The following is a 14,348-nucleotide window of genomic DNA, read 5'->3' as shown; positions in this document are numbered from 1 at the left end:
CTCGCTTGGTGAGTTTTGTTGCTTCCTCCACATGTGGCTCACCTGCCTGACATCAGAATCGTGGGTGAACCAAAGGTGTGTTTTTTGGGCGACTTTAGAAAATTATGTCTGACGAAAAAAGTTGATAATCCAGTTAGGATGAGATGCTCAACTTAACGTTTCTGCAAACCACAGACACGTCCATACGTAATGTGTTATATACCATACTGATGTTTGTACAAACCATATCATATTGTTCACATTACATGTTTTATACCGGACTTTCATATTGGAAGGTGGAGGGTGATCGCAGTCCATGTTTCTGCATTTGTAGGTGTGAAACTCGAGGCCTGGCTAGTGCTGCTGTCTTTTTCTCGCATTAGCTGTTACCCACAGAAGACCGACAGATTCACACATACAGTAGCTCCCCATAAAGGTCACTTCCTCATTTACAGAGTTGGTAAGCGTGTACACACACTACTGTACGCCAATTTCATGGTGATAGTCATGGACATATATGGTAAAAACTGCCCGTTGCAGGATTCTCATTGGCTGTTCATTTATTTTAATAATACTCTTGATACTGATGCAGCAACATTCACATAGCAGTAGCTGGCTGAGCGGAGCAGGTGAGAAAACATCATGGCTCATGAGTTTTATTACATTATTAGATTGTTTTCTGTCTGTTTTGCGACTTTATTGTGAATCTTTCTGTCACCCTACTGACTTAAAGTAAGTACAGTGAATTTAACTTTATTTAGCACCTTTCTAGATCAGATGTTTCAACGGGATGTTTCAGATGTGTTCTTGCTACTGTTGTTTTTAGTGACTACAGCCATCGAATACCTCAGTGAGAAATTGACTTTAAAGTAACTTCAGCTTCGGGTTTTTGACAAACACAGACCTTACATATGTGTGAGAAGATGCTGAAAAGCAAAGATCACAGATTTTCAGTTCTCTGAAATTTTAAAGTTACGTGACGCTCATCAATCACATTCTAGGAAAAAACATAATTTTGCACTTGGTGCATATTCACAGCGACGAAATGTAACTAAGTAGATTTACTCAAGTACTGTACTTGTACTTTACTTGAGTATTTCCATTTTCTGCTACTTCATACTTCCACTACATTTTGGCAAATATTGTAACTTTTTACATTTAATTGATTACTTTGCTTCCTAGGTACTTTGCAGATTACCTGCTGCATCAGAGCCAAAGTAGCACATTTTAAGGATAATTTATTTGATTGGCAGTTCGATAAAAAAAAAAGTTTAAACATACATGTGATATCAAAGTACATTTATTGCCAGAAAAGTACTTTTAATACTTAGGTACATTTAATATCAGATACTTCTACTCAAGTACTATTGGTATGGATGATTTTCAAGTAATATTTTAACATAATATCATTACTTTTACTCAAGGATGACTTGTCAGTACTTCATACAACACTGTATGTTCAGCATTTGACCTGTTACTTTCTGATGTTCTTGATATTTTTTTGGTAAAAACATTAAAGGTGACATATTATGCTCATTTCTGCTCGTTGACATGGTTTCTTGATGTCTAAATGTAATGTTAGTTACATGCTTTGGTCGAAAAAACCGAAGGATTGAGCACAGCAGGGTTGTTTACACGCCAGTTTCACAGCCCTGCTCTAAGCGGCTGGTTTGAGTGCCTTTCCCTTTAATGCTAATGAGCTGCTGCGTGCGCCGCCCACCTCTTCCTGCCGGGCGGAAGACGTGAAGACGGCATCGCGTGACCATGGCAACGAGCTATACACATTTGCGAAGCAACTTTTCTGTGTCCATGCCTGTATATGACTGATAGTAGCACAGCAGACATGTAGCAGCTAACCCCTGTCTCCGCCTCCAACACAAAGTAGTGATTGCTTTACTGCAGGTAACGTGCAGGTCACTGTCCTTTAGCACAACATGCTAATGAATTAACGTAGCTCACCGTCCGCGAACAACCGAGACATTTCACCCCGTCTCCTCTGCTTGTTCACGGCCGAGCAGTGGTTCACCGGCCGGTTAGAAGCGATAAAATCTCAATATCCTAATTCATTTTCTCAATTCACTGTCATGTTTTAAAAGAGTGTTGATATGACAAATTAACGTTTGGTAACATTAACATTATCGTGAATACGATATGATAACTTCACGTTAGTTCAGCCTCATATTTACATCGACGTTAGCGTTAGCTCATGTGCTAAACAGCCAAAGTAACACAAACTACACTTTTTTTTAAATACTTACAGCTCCATCATTGACAGTGGGTATGGATCCATCTTTTAAGGGACAATCTTGTTGCCAGTCCAGCGTCCAGTCCTGGTCCGGCGTGAAGTGACTGGCACAGACCATAATGCTTTTGCTCACTGAAGCTGGGAAGTTTCCCTGATAAATAAAATGTAGCCGCTTCGCTCTGATATCCTCTTTGATAGGGAGGCCATGTAGCGAAACAGGAGGATCCGTGCATCCGACGACAGAGCAGCAGTGCTCGGCTTTCGGGTTGGACATGGTAGCGGTCAGGCTGTCGCGTACAAGTGAAGCGAGAACGAGAAAATGGCGGATCCTCGTCCAGGTACCTGGCCAAGTGTGGGAGGAGACAGCCAGCGCCAGGACTGGAGTATGCAAAAGACCGGATTGTGACGTCACAATCAGGTCGAAATCCAAACGGCTCGTTTAGAGACTCAATCCCTGACTCCAGTAGTTTACGAAACATTGACTTAGTTGTCGAAAAATCATGCTTAAGGGGTGGGGAGGCACTCCGGATACGCAAATATACATACTAAAGCAAGGAAAAAGTGAGTTTTGCATAATATGTCCCCTTTAATCTCTCTTTGTTTTTTTCTCTCATCATCGTCTCTAGACAAGATGAACGCCTTTCTCCCGATCACCATCACAGTCACTGTTGCCCTTGTTTATGGGCAAAACTCAAGTCCTTGTCAAAGGAACTATGACAACAATGCATACAACAAATTTGTTCAGAAACACATCCTTAAGGATCGCTTCACGAGATCATCAAAGACTGCATGGAAAGGGTGAGTTAAATGCTTTTATTGTGAAATTGGTCACCAGGTAGATGGAGATAATACATGTCAGTAATGTGTACTTCTACTTCTACAGTATTGGTGAAATTTTGATTCTACTGTGTCAGCCGAGTGACCAGCCTCTGCTATTGATGTCATATCAATTCAAATTAAACAGTCACTGATGCACAGGCATATTTTAATATCGCACTGCTGCTTGATTTGCAGGTTTTAAACTACAAAGTGTCATAAAACTTAGTTGTACGTTATCAATTCTATGCTCATTTTACAGGTACTTAACTAGGCAGGGACTCTGCAACAGACCTTGTCAGTCCTTCTTCGAGAAGGGAGATCGGATGAGTGTCGTGAGCATCTGTAATGGCCATGGCCGGCCCCTCAGTGGTAGTTACCCAGGTAACTTATGCATCAGTGACTCACGCATGCTGGTACATCATGTCAGAGTCAGCAGGGACGGGAGATGCAATATTACATATCGTGCGTCAAGGATAGAACCTGTGATTGTGGCCTGTGATAAAGTTGTAAACCAATGCCGCCCGGTCCATTTTGAGGGGTACCGTGGCCAGATGCCAAACACCACAGCTCGACACTGCAGACCTTGAGGTTTTGAAGGGTTAGTAGACACTGGATTCCTGGTGTCCCACTAATACCTTTGTCACGCTTAGCTAAATGAAGGCGTTTGGCTTACATAAATAATATTGGCATGTGATTTTTTTCTTTGTCTCTGTTACACTTTTTAACCTGTTGCCGCAATATTTGATAACCTTGAGATGAGCCTGATTGAAACGGCCGAGTCGCCAGAGGAAAATGTTGGCATATTATGTCTCTGCAAACCACCGATATCTTCACATTTGTACTTGTCACAGGTCTACGATTCATCTCAACATTTCTACATTATGTGTCATATCGTGCTCATATTACATGTATATGCGCAGACTTGGCAAGAAAGACTAACTAACAGAAAACTCTGCTCCTGCACTGCCTGAAACGCCTGGTTTGGAGTCAAGCCTTTACTTCTGCGTCACTATGTAACAGGTGTTATCTGTACCAAAGCCATGGTTACCAGCTGTAGCAGCGTTATTTTAGATCACACTACCTTGCTCGGCTTGACCCGCCCTACTCTACCTCTGATTGGCAACATCCTGCCAGTTAAGTAATGCACATGTGCAACTCTCACCGGAGATTGAACAGAGGCAAATATCTCACTCTGTTGCTTAAACAGAGCCTTCAAGAATTTGATTTATTTTTTGAAAATTAAAGTGTGTAAACTTATTCTACTAGGACCCCAAATAAAAGAATGAACCTGACAATTAGCATAATATGACCTCTATGAAAAACTTTAGGAAACTGATTACCTCAAAATTACCAAGTCGACTAATAAAAGTTGTTAAAACCTTTTAGCTCGCACAACTTAAATGTAATACTGTACTTAGTAGAGTAATTAAATGCAGAGTTCCAACATGAAGAAATGTTTCAACATATCCGTGGTTTGCAGAAATATGATTATGTGCAGTTTGGTTGATTAAAGTAATCAATGTGTGGGTGTTTCATTTCCTCTAAATTACACAGAGTAGACAACTTTGAGCTACACTGGCTGATAACAGTACAGTTTGGGGATGATGTAACAGATTATTGATTGTGGTTGAGATTTGTATTGCCAGCTAAAGCTTCTATACAACCTCTTACAACTGTGTGCTAAGCTTTCTTGAACCTTAAGTGTCACCTAACCTCAAGGTTAATGAGTCACCTGTCTGTATTCACTTGTTTGCAATCATTTTCCAAATCCAATTCATGTTATTGTCCATTACTAAGAAATTTTGTGAAGCTGTACTCTCATCCTGTTTATTTTGCTTTTTATGTTGTCTAATAAATAAATTAAACCAATAAATCAATATTTTTGAGGCATTGTATCAAAGTGGTGTCCGTTTTATTTTTATATATACATATACAAATACATATATATATATATATATATATATATATATATATATATATATATACATATATATATACATATACATATATATATACATATACATATATATATACATATACATATATATACATATACATATACATATATATATACATATACATATATATATACATATATATACATATATATATACATATACATATATATACATATACATATACATATACATATATATATATATGTATATGTATATATACATATATATATACATATACATATACATATGTACATATACATATATATATATACATATACATATATATATACATATATATATACATATACATATATATATATATCCTTTCAACGTCTTTGATGATGTTGAAAAGACACTCACTGGAGAGACAGAATTAAAGTTTTTTTTTTAATTACGTCTCTTTTTAGTGTTCACTATTGCTGTCCAAGTGACATCCTTACAGGGTTCACAACCACGCAACATTAGCCTCCCTGATGAAGGTTAGATGACCAAAACATGGTATTTATTAAACTGGATGAATAGCTCTGCTGGTAAAGTGCAAGCCTCATGCAGGCTACTGAGGTTTGAATCCACCCTGTAGCTTCTGCTGTTAAAATCGCCTGTCCAAAAAACTTTAACTTTGAACCACGAGAAGTTCTTAAGACGTCTGTTACTGAAGTTGAAGTCTAAAATTACACTGTAAAAGCCTGTTAATTATTCTACATAATCAACAACAAGCTTCCTCCACATGTGGCTCCCCTGCCTGACATCAGAATCGTGGGTGAACCAAACGTGTGTTTTTTGGGCGACTTTAGAAAATTATGTCCGACGAAAAAAGCCGATAATCCAGTTAGGATGAGATGCTCAACTTAACGTTTCCGCAAACCACAGACACGTCCGTACGCATGTGTTATATATCAACATGACTTTTTACAAAACATAACATTTCATCACATTAGCCGTTACCAACACAAGACCGACAGATTCACACATACAGCAGTTCCCCATAAAGGACACTTCCTCATTTACAGAGTTGGTAAGCGCACACACACACTACTGGACGCAAATTCATGGTGATAGTCATGGACATATATGGTAAAAACTGCCCGTTGCAGGATTCTCATTGGCTGTTCATCTATTTCAATAATACTCTTGATACTGATGCAGCAACATTCACATAGCAGTAGCTGGCTGAGCGGAGCAGGTGAGAAAACATCATGGCTCATGAGTTTTATTACATTATTAGATTGTTTTCTGTCTGTTTTACGACTTTATTGTGAATCTTTCTCTCACCGTACTGACTTAAAGTAAGTACAGTGAATTTAACTTTATTTAACACCTTTCTAGATCAGATGATCAAAGATTTTCAGTTCTCTGAAATGTTAAAGTTACGTGATGCTCATCAATCACATTCTAGGAAAAAACATAATTTTGCACTTGGTTGGTGTCGATCAAATGCTGCATGTTCACAGTGATGAAATGTAACTAAGTAGATTTACTCAAGTACTGTACTTAAGTACATATTTGAGGTACTTGTGCTTTACTTGAGTATTTCCATTTTCTGCTACTTCATACTTCCACTACATTTTGGCAAATATTGTAACTTTTTACATTTAATTGATTACTTTGCTTCCTAGGTACTTTGCAGATTACCTGCTGCATCAGAGCCAAAGTAGCACATTTTAAGGATAATTTATTTTATTGGCAGTTGGATAAAAAAAAAGTTTAAACATACATGTGATATCAAAGTACATTTATTGCCAGAAAAGTACTTTTAATACTTAGGTACATTTAATATCAGATACTTCTGCTCAAGTACTATTGGTATGGATGATTTTCAAGTAATATTTTAACATAATATCATTACTTTTACTCGAGGATGACTTCTCAGTACTTCATACAACACTGTATGTTCAGCATTTGACCTGTTACTTTCTGATGTTCTTGATATTTCTTTGGTCAACACATTAATGTGCTCCAAATCTCTCCTTGTTTTTTTCTCTCGTCATCGTCTCTAGACAAGATGAACACCTTTCTCCTGATCACCATCACAGTCACTGTTGCCCTTGTTTATGGGCAAAACTCAAGTCCTTGTCAAAGGAACAATAACAACAATGCATACTACAAATTTGTTTGGAACCACATCCTTTGGGATCGCTTTAAGAGATCATCAGAGACTGCATGGAAAAGGTGAGTTAAATGGTTTCATTGTGAAATTGGTCACCAGTTAGATGGAGATAATACATGTCAGTAATGTGTACTTCTACTTCTACAGTATTGGGGAAATTTTGTTTCTACTGTGTCAGCCGAGTGACCAGCCCTTCAAATTAAACACTGTCACCGATGCTCAACCATTTTCTAACATCACACTGCTGCTTGATTTGCAGGTTCAAACTCCAAAGTAACTCCAAACTTAGTTGAATGTTATCAATGCTATGCTCATTTTACAGGTATTTAACTAGCCAGGGAACCTGCGGCAGACCTCGTCAGACCTTCATCGAGAAGAGCGATCAGAGACGTGTCGAGAGCATCTGTAATGGCCATGGCCGGCCCCTCGGTGGTAGTTACCCAGGTAACTTATGCATCAGCGACTTTCAAATAATGGTACATCAGGTCGACACAGACAGGCGCTGCGAAGATATACGTCTTGACTCATATTCCCATTATGTGATTGTGGCTTGTGATAAAATTGGAAACCGCTGCCTACCTACCCATTATGAGGAGTACTTCGGCCAACGTCCAGACAAGAAAGCTCTACCCTGCAGACCTTGAGGTTTTGAAGGGTTAGTAGACACTGGATTCCTGGTGTCCCACTAATACCTTTGTCACGCTTAGCTAAATGAAGGCGTTTGGCTTACATAAATAATAATGGCATGTGATTTTTTTCTTTGTCTCTGTTACACTTTTTAACCTGTTGCTGCAATATTTGATAAACATGAGATGAGCCTGACTGAAACGGCCAAGTCGCCAGAGGAAAATGTTGGCATATTATGTCTCTGCAAACCACTGATATCTTCACATTTGTACGTGTCGCGTGTAGCGTTATTTTAGATCACACTACCTTGCTCGGCTTGACCCGCCCTACTCTGCCTCTGATTGGCAACATCCTGCCAGTTAAGTAATGCACATGTGCAACTCTCACCAAAGATTGAACAGAGGTGAGATGTCTCACTCTGTTGCTTCAACAGAGCCTTCAAGAATTTGATTTATTTTTTAAAAATTAAAGTGTGTAAACTTATTCTACTAGGACCCCAAATAAAAGAATGAACCTGACAATTAGCATAATATGACCTCTATGAAAAACTTTAGGAAACTGATTACCTCAAAATTACCAAGTCGACTAATAAAAGTTGTTAAAACCTTTTAGCTCGCACAACTTAAATGTAATACTGTACTTTGTAGAGTGATTAAATGCAGAGTTCCAACATGAAGAAATGTTTCAACATATCCGTGGTTTGCAGAAATATGATTATGTGCAGTTTGGTTGATTAAAGTAACCATGCGTGGGTGTTTCATTTCCTCTAAATTACACAGAGTAGACAACTTTGAGCTACACTGGCTGATAACAGTGCAGTTTGGGGATGATGTAACAGATTATTGATTGTGGTTGAGATTTGTATTGCCAGCTAAAGCTTCTATACAACCTCTAACAACTGTGTGCTAAGCTTTCTTGAACCTTAAGTGTCACCTAACCTCAAGGTTAATAAGTCACCTGTCTGTATTCACTTGTTTGCAATCATTTTCCGAATCCAATTCATGTTATTGTCCATTACTAAGAAATTTTGTGAAGCTGTACTCTCATCCTGTTTATTTTGCTTTTTATGTTGTCTAATAAATAAATTAAACCAATAAATCAATATTTTTGAGGCATTGTATCAAAGTGGTGTCCATTTTATTTTTATATATACATATACAAATATATATATACATATATATATACACATATATATACATATACATATATAGTTGTGTGTATATCTATATACACATATACATATATATATATATGCATATATATATATATACAAATATATATATGTATATACACACATATATATATACATATATATACATATACATATATATGTATATATATAAATATATATATATATAGATATATATATATACACATATATGTATATATTCTTTGGCTCTTTTTATGTACAACAGAGAAAATCAGAAACTGGATGATGAGCGTTGTGGTGCATCTAAAACAAAATTCAAAAGAAAAATACTGAAATGTAAAATATATGAGTTTGGTTGAAGAATCCCACTGAGCAAAAACATATCCAAAAGGCGTCCTTTCAACGTCTTTGATGATGTTGAAAAGACGCTCACTGGAGAGCCAGAATTAAAGTTTTTTTTTTGAATTACGTCTCTTTTTAGCGTTCACTATTGCTGTCCAAGTGACATCCTTACAGCGTTCACAACCACGCAACATTAGCCTCCCTGATGAAGGTTAGATGACCAAAACATGGTATTTATTAAACTGGATGAATAGCTCTGCTGGTAAAGTGCAAGCCTCATGCAGGCTACTGAGGTTTGAATCCACCCTGTAGCTTCTGCTGTTAAAATCGCCTGTCCAAAAAACTTTAACTTTGAACCAAGAGGTTCACAGGTACACAAGAAGTTCTTAAGACGTCTCTTACTGAAGTTGAAGTCTAAAATTACACTGTAAAAACTGTAATTTTGAACCCCTGTAGTGAACGTTGAAAAGACGTCTAAAAAACTTTCATTCTGGCTCTCCACCGTTTAATTGATGTCTTTTGGATATGTTTTTGCTCAGTTTGAACTCGCAGTCATACTTACTTAACATTCGTTTCTTTAATGTTCAGACAAAGCAAAAGGTCGAAGACAATGAACACAGTTTTAGATACTAGACCAACTTGACATTGGCCAGTTTTTTTCACCCCCAGTCTATCAATTACGAGGCGGTACTGTCTTAACTTCAACAGTGAAGCCAAATCTTGACCACTTATAACATTTACTCTTGGATTATGTTGTATATGTTCATTTTGTGGGCATTGAGACACTTTTTCTTAAAATTTGGTCGGAACACAGCATTAAAATAACAGCTTGAAATTCATTTTGATGGTTGTTGTTAATTATTCTACATAATCAACAACAAGCTTCCTCCACATGCGGCTCACATGCTGTTATGACATCAGAATCGTGGGTGAACCAAACGTGTGTTTTTTGGGCGACTATAGAAAATTATGTCCGACAAAAAAAGCTGGAAAAAAAAGGATGAGGTGCTCAACTTAACGTTTCTGCAAACCACAGACACGTCCATACGTATGTGTTATATACTAACATGACTTTTTACAAAACATAACATTTCATCACATTAGCCGTTACCAACACAAGACCGACAAATTGACACATACAGCAGTTCCCCATAAAGGACACTTCCTCATTTACAGAGTTGGTTAGCGCACACACACATTACTGGACGCAATTTCATGGTGATAGTCATGGACATATATGGTAAAAACTGCCCGTTGCAGGATTCTCATTGGCTGTTCATCTATTTTAATAACACTCTTGATACTGATGCAGCAACATTCACATAGCAGTAGCTGGCTGAGAGGAGCAGGTGAGAAAACATCATGGCTCATGAGTTTTATTACATTATTAGATTGTTTTCTGTCTGTTTTGCGACTTTATTGTGAATCTTTCTCTCCCCGTACTGACTTAAAGTAAGTACAGTGAATTTATTTTTTTGGTCAACACATTAATGTGCTCCAAAACTCTCTTTGTTTTTTTCTCTCATCATCGTCTCTAGACAAGATGAACACCTTTCTCCTGATCACCATCACAGTCACTGTTGCCCTTGTTTATGGGCAAAACTCAAGTCCTTGTAAAAGGAACTATGACAACAATGCATACAACAAATTTGTTCACAAACACATCCTTAAGGATCGCTTCACGAGATCATCGAAGACTGCATGGAAAAGGTGAGTTAAATGGTTTCATTGTGAAATTGGTCACCAGGTAGATGGAGATAATACATGTCGGTAATGTGTACTTCTACTTCTACAGTATTGGTGAAATTTTGTTTCTACTGTGTCAGCCGAGTGACCAGCCCTTCAAATTGAACACTGTCACCGATGCTCAAGCATTTTCTAACATCACACTGCTGCTTGATTTGCAGGTTTTAAACTCCAAAGTTACCCCAAACTTAGTTTAACGTTATCAATGCTATGCTCATTTTACAGGTACTTAATTAGGCAGAGACTCTGCAACAGACCTCGTCAGTCCTTCTTCGAGAAGGGAGATCGGATGAGTGTCGTGAGCATCTGTAATGGCCATGGCCGGCCCCTCAGTGGTAGTTACCCAGGTAACTTATGCATCAGTGACTCACGCATGCTGGTACATCATGTCAGAGTCAGCAGGGACGGGAGATGCAATATTACATATCGTGCGTCAAGGATAGAACCTGTGATTGTGGCCTGTGATAAAGTTGCAAACCAATGCCGCCCGGTCCATTTTGAGGGGTACCGTGGCCAGATGCCAAACACCGGAGCTCGACACTGCAGACCTTGAGGTTTTGAAGGGTTAGTAGACACTGGATTCCTGGTGTCTAACTAATACCTTTGTCACGCTTAGCTAAATGAAGGCGTTTGGCTTACATAAATAATATTGGCATGTGATTTTTTTCTTTGTCTCTGTTACACTTTTTAACCTGTTGCCGCAATATTTGATAAACATGAGATGAGCCTGATTGAAACGGCCGAGTCGCCAGAGGAAAATGTTGGCATATTATGTCTCTGCAAACCACCGATGTTCACATTTGTGCGTGTCGCGTGTAGCGTTATTTTAGATCACACTACCTTGCTCGGCACGACCCGCCCTACTCTGCCTCTGATTGGCAACATCCTGCCAGTTAAGTAATGCACATGTGCAACTCTTACCAAAGATTGAACAGAGGTGAGATGTCTCACTCTGTTGCTTGAACAGAGCTTTGAGAAGAAGAATTTGAGATATTTTTTGAAAATTAAAGTGTGCAAACTTATTCTACTAGGACCCCAAATAAAAGAATGAACCTGACAATTAGCATAATATGACCTCTATGAAAAACTTTAGGAAACTGATTACCTCAAAATTACCAAGTCGACTAATAAAAGTTGTTAAAACCTTTTAGCTCGCACAACTTAAATGTAATACTGTACTTTGTAGAGTAATTAAATGCAGAGTTCCAACATGATGAAATGTTTCAACATATCCGTGGTTTGCAGAAATATGATTATGTGCAGTTGGGTTGATTAAAGTAATCAATGCGTGGGTGTTTCATTTCCTCTAAATTACACAGAGTAGACAACTTTGAGCTACACTGGCTGATAACAGTGCAGTTTGGGGATGATGTAATAGATTATTGATTGTGGTTGAGATTTGTATTGCCAGCTAAAGCTTCTATACAACCTCTTACAACTGTGTGCTAAGCTTTCTTGAACCTTAAGTGTCACCTAACCTCAGGGTTAATAAGTCACCTGTCTGTATTCACTTGTTTGCAATCATTTTCCAAATCCAATTCATGTTATTGTCCATTACTAAGAAATTTTGTGAAGCTGTACTCTCATCCTGTTTATTTTGCTTTTTATGTTGTCTAATAAATTACTTAAACCAATAAATCAATATTTTTGAAGCATTGAATCAAGGGGTGTCCATTGTATTTATATATATATATATATATTGTTTGGCTCTTTTTATGTATAACAGAGAAAATCAGAAACTAGATGATGAGCGTTGTGGTGCATCTAAAAACATTTATTAAAGAAAAATACTGAAATGTTAGATATATTAGTTTGGTTGAAGAATCCCACTGAGGAAAAACATATCCAAAAGGCGTCCTTTCAACGTCTTTGATGATGTTGCCCCAGATAGTGCCATTCCCCCCTTTATGGGGGGAATGGCACTATCTGGGGCAATGATCAGTGTTTCAGTTTTGGCATAGTTCAGTTGAAGAAGGTTGTCATTTGGCCATTTTTTGATGGCAGTCAAACAGGCAATTAGGTTGTCTAATTTATGCAGCTCAGTCTGCTTGAAAGAGTAGTAGAGCTGAACATCATCAGCATATAGATGATAAGAGACATCACTGAACTCACTGATAATCTGTCCAAGAGGGGTCATGTAAAGCAAGAAGAGAAAAGGGCCGAGGACTGATCCCTGTGGGACCCCACAGGCTAGCCCTGTCGGGTCAGATAATAGCTGATTTACATGGACCAGAAAACTCCTGTCAGTCAGATAGGACCTGAACCAATTTAAAACAGTGCCAGTAATCCCAAAAGTGTCTCTGAGTCTATTTAATAAGACTTTATGGTCCACCGTGTCAAATGCAGCGGTTAGATCTAACAGTACCAGGACTGTATGTTGACCAGAGTCTGCTGCCATCAGGACATCACTTGAAACTCTGATTAAGGCAGTCTCAGTGGAGTGTTTTTTCCGGAAACCTGATTGGAAAGTGTCAAAGATAGAATTTTCATCAATAAAGGCAGTTAATTGTTCGGTTACTACCTTTTCTAGAATTTTGGCCAGAAAAGGGAGCTTTGAAATAGGCCTATAATTTTTCAGATCAGCAGGGTCCAAGTTTGGTTTCTTTAATTTAGGTTCCACTGCTGCTTGTTTAAAGAAAACTGGGACAACGCCAGTTTGGAGAGATTGATTTATAATCTCTACAATGCAGGGGCCAATAGAGCCAAAAGTTTTAAGGAACAGTGATGTTGGAAGTATGTCCAGAGGGCTAGAGGACGGCGTCATGGTGGCAAGGAGCGCACTGATGTCTGACAGTGTGACCAAAGAAAACAAGGACCAGTTGCACCGGGGAGGCTGAATAGTGCAAGGGTTTGAAACAGTTAGAGGAATGTTGGCCCTAATGTCATTTATCTTGTTTACCATAAAGCTAGCAAAAGCATTACAATCAGTCGTAGAGGAGACTGGGGCAGCCTCCCTGATGAAGGTTAGATGACCAAAACATGGTATTTATTAAACTGGATGAATAGCTCTGCTGGTAAAGTGCAAGCCTCATGCAGGCTACTGAGGTTTGAATCCACCCTGTAGCTTCTGCTGTTAAAATCGCCTGTCCAAAAAACTTTAACTTTGAACCACGAGAAGTTCTTAAGACGTCTCTTACTGAAGTTGAAGTCGAAAATTACACCGTAAAAGCCTGTTAATTATTCTACATAATCAACAACAAGCTTCCTCCACATGTGGCTCCCCTGCCTGACATCAGAATCGTGGGTGAACCAAACATGTGTTTTTTGGGCGACTTTAGAAAATTATGTCCGACGAAAAAAGCCGATAATCCAGTTAGGATGAGATGCTCAACTTAACGTTTCCGCAAACCACAGACATGTCCGTACGCATGTGTT

At 38.3% G+C, this 14,348-nt stretch overlaps 1 protein-coding gene and 2 long non-coding RNA genes across 3 annotated transcripts in view; 2 read left to right on the top strand and 1 right to left on the bottom strand.

Annotated features, from left to right (window-relative positions):
* The window catches only part of nhsl2 (NHS-like 2), a 156,860-nt gene that overhangs the window by 109,681 nt on the left and 32,831 nt on the right, over positions 1 to 14,348 (bottom strand). The gene's annotated exons all lie outside the window — the stretch shown is intronic.
* Positions 7,024 to 8,860, top strand: LOC141003581 (uncharacterized). Its single transcript, XR_012179734.1, has 2 exons — positions 7,024 to 7,170; positions 7,431 to 8,860. It is a non-coding gene; the product is annotated as an uncharacterized lncRNA (long non-coding RNA).
* Positions 10,782 to 12,633, top strand: LOC141003580 (uncharacterized). The gene is made up of 2 exons (XR_012179733.1): positions 10,782 to 10,937; positions 11,199 to 12,633. It is a non-coding gene; the product is annotated as an uncharacterized lncRNA (long non-coding RNA).

Source organism: Pagrus major, chromosome 10 (assembly GCF_040436345.1).
Source record: "Pagrus major chromosome 10, Pma_NU_1.0".
In the NCBI taxonomy this organism is placed as follows: Eukaryota; Metazoa; Chordata; class Actinopteri; order Spariformes; family Sparidae; genus Pagrus; species Pagrus major.
The sequence above is the reverse complement of the archived record's forward strand: the minus strand, read 5'-3'. Positions and strand labels throughout refer to the sequence as shown.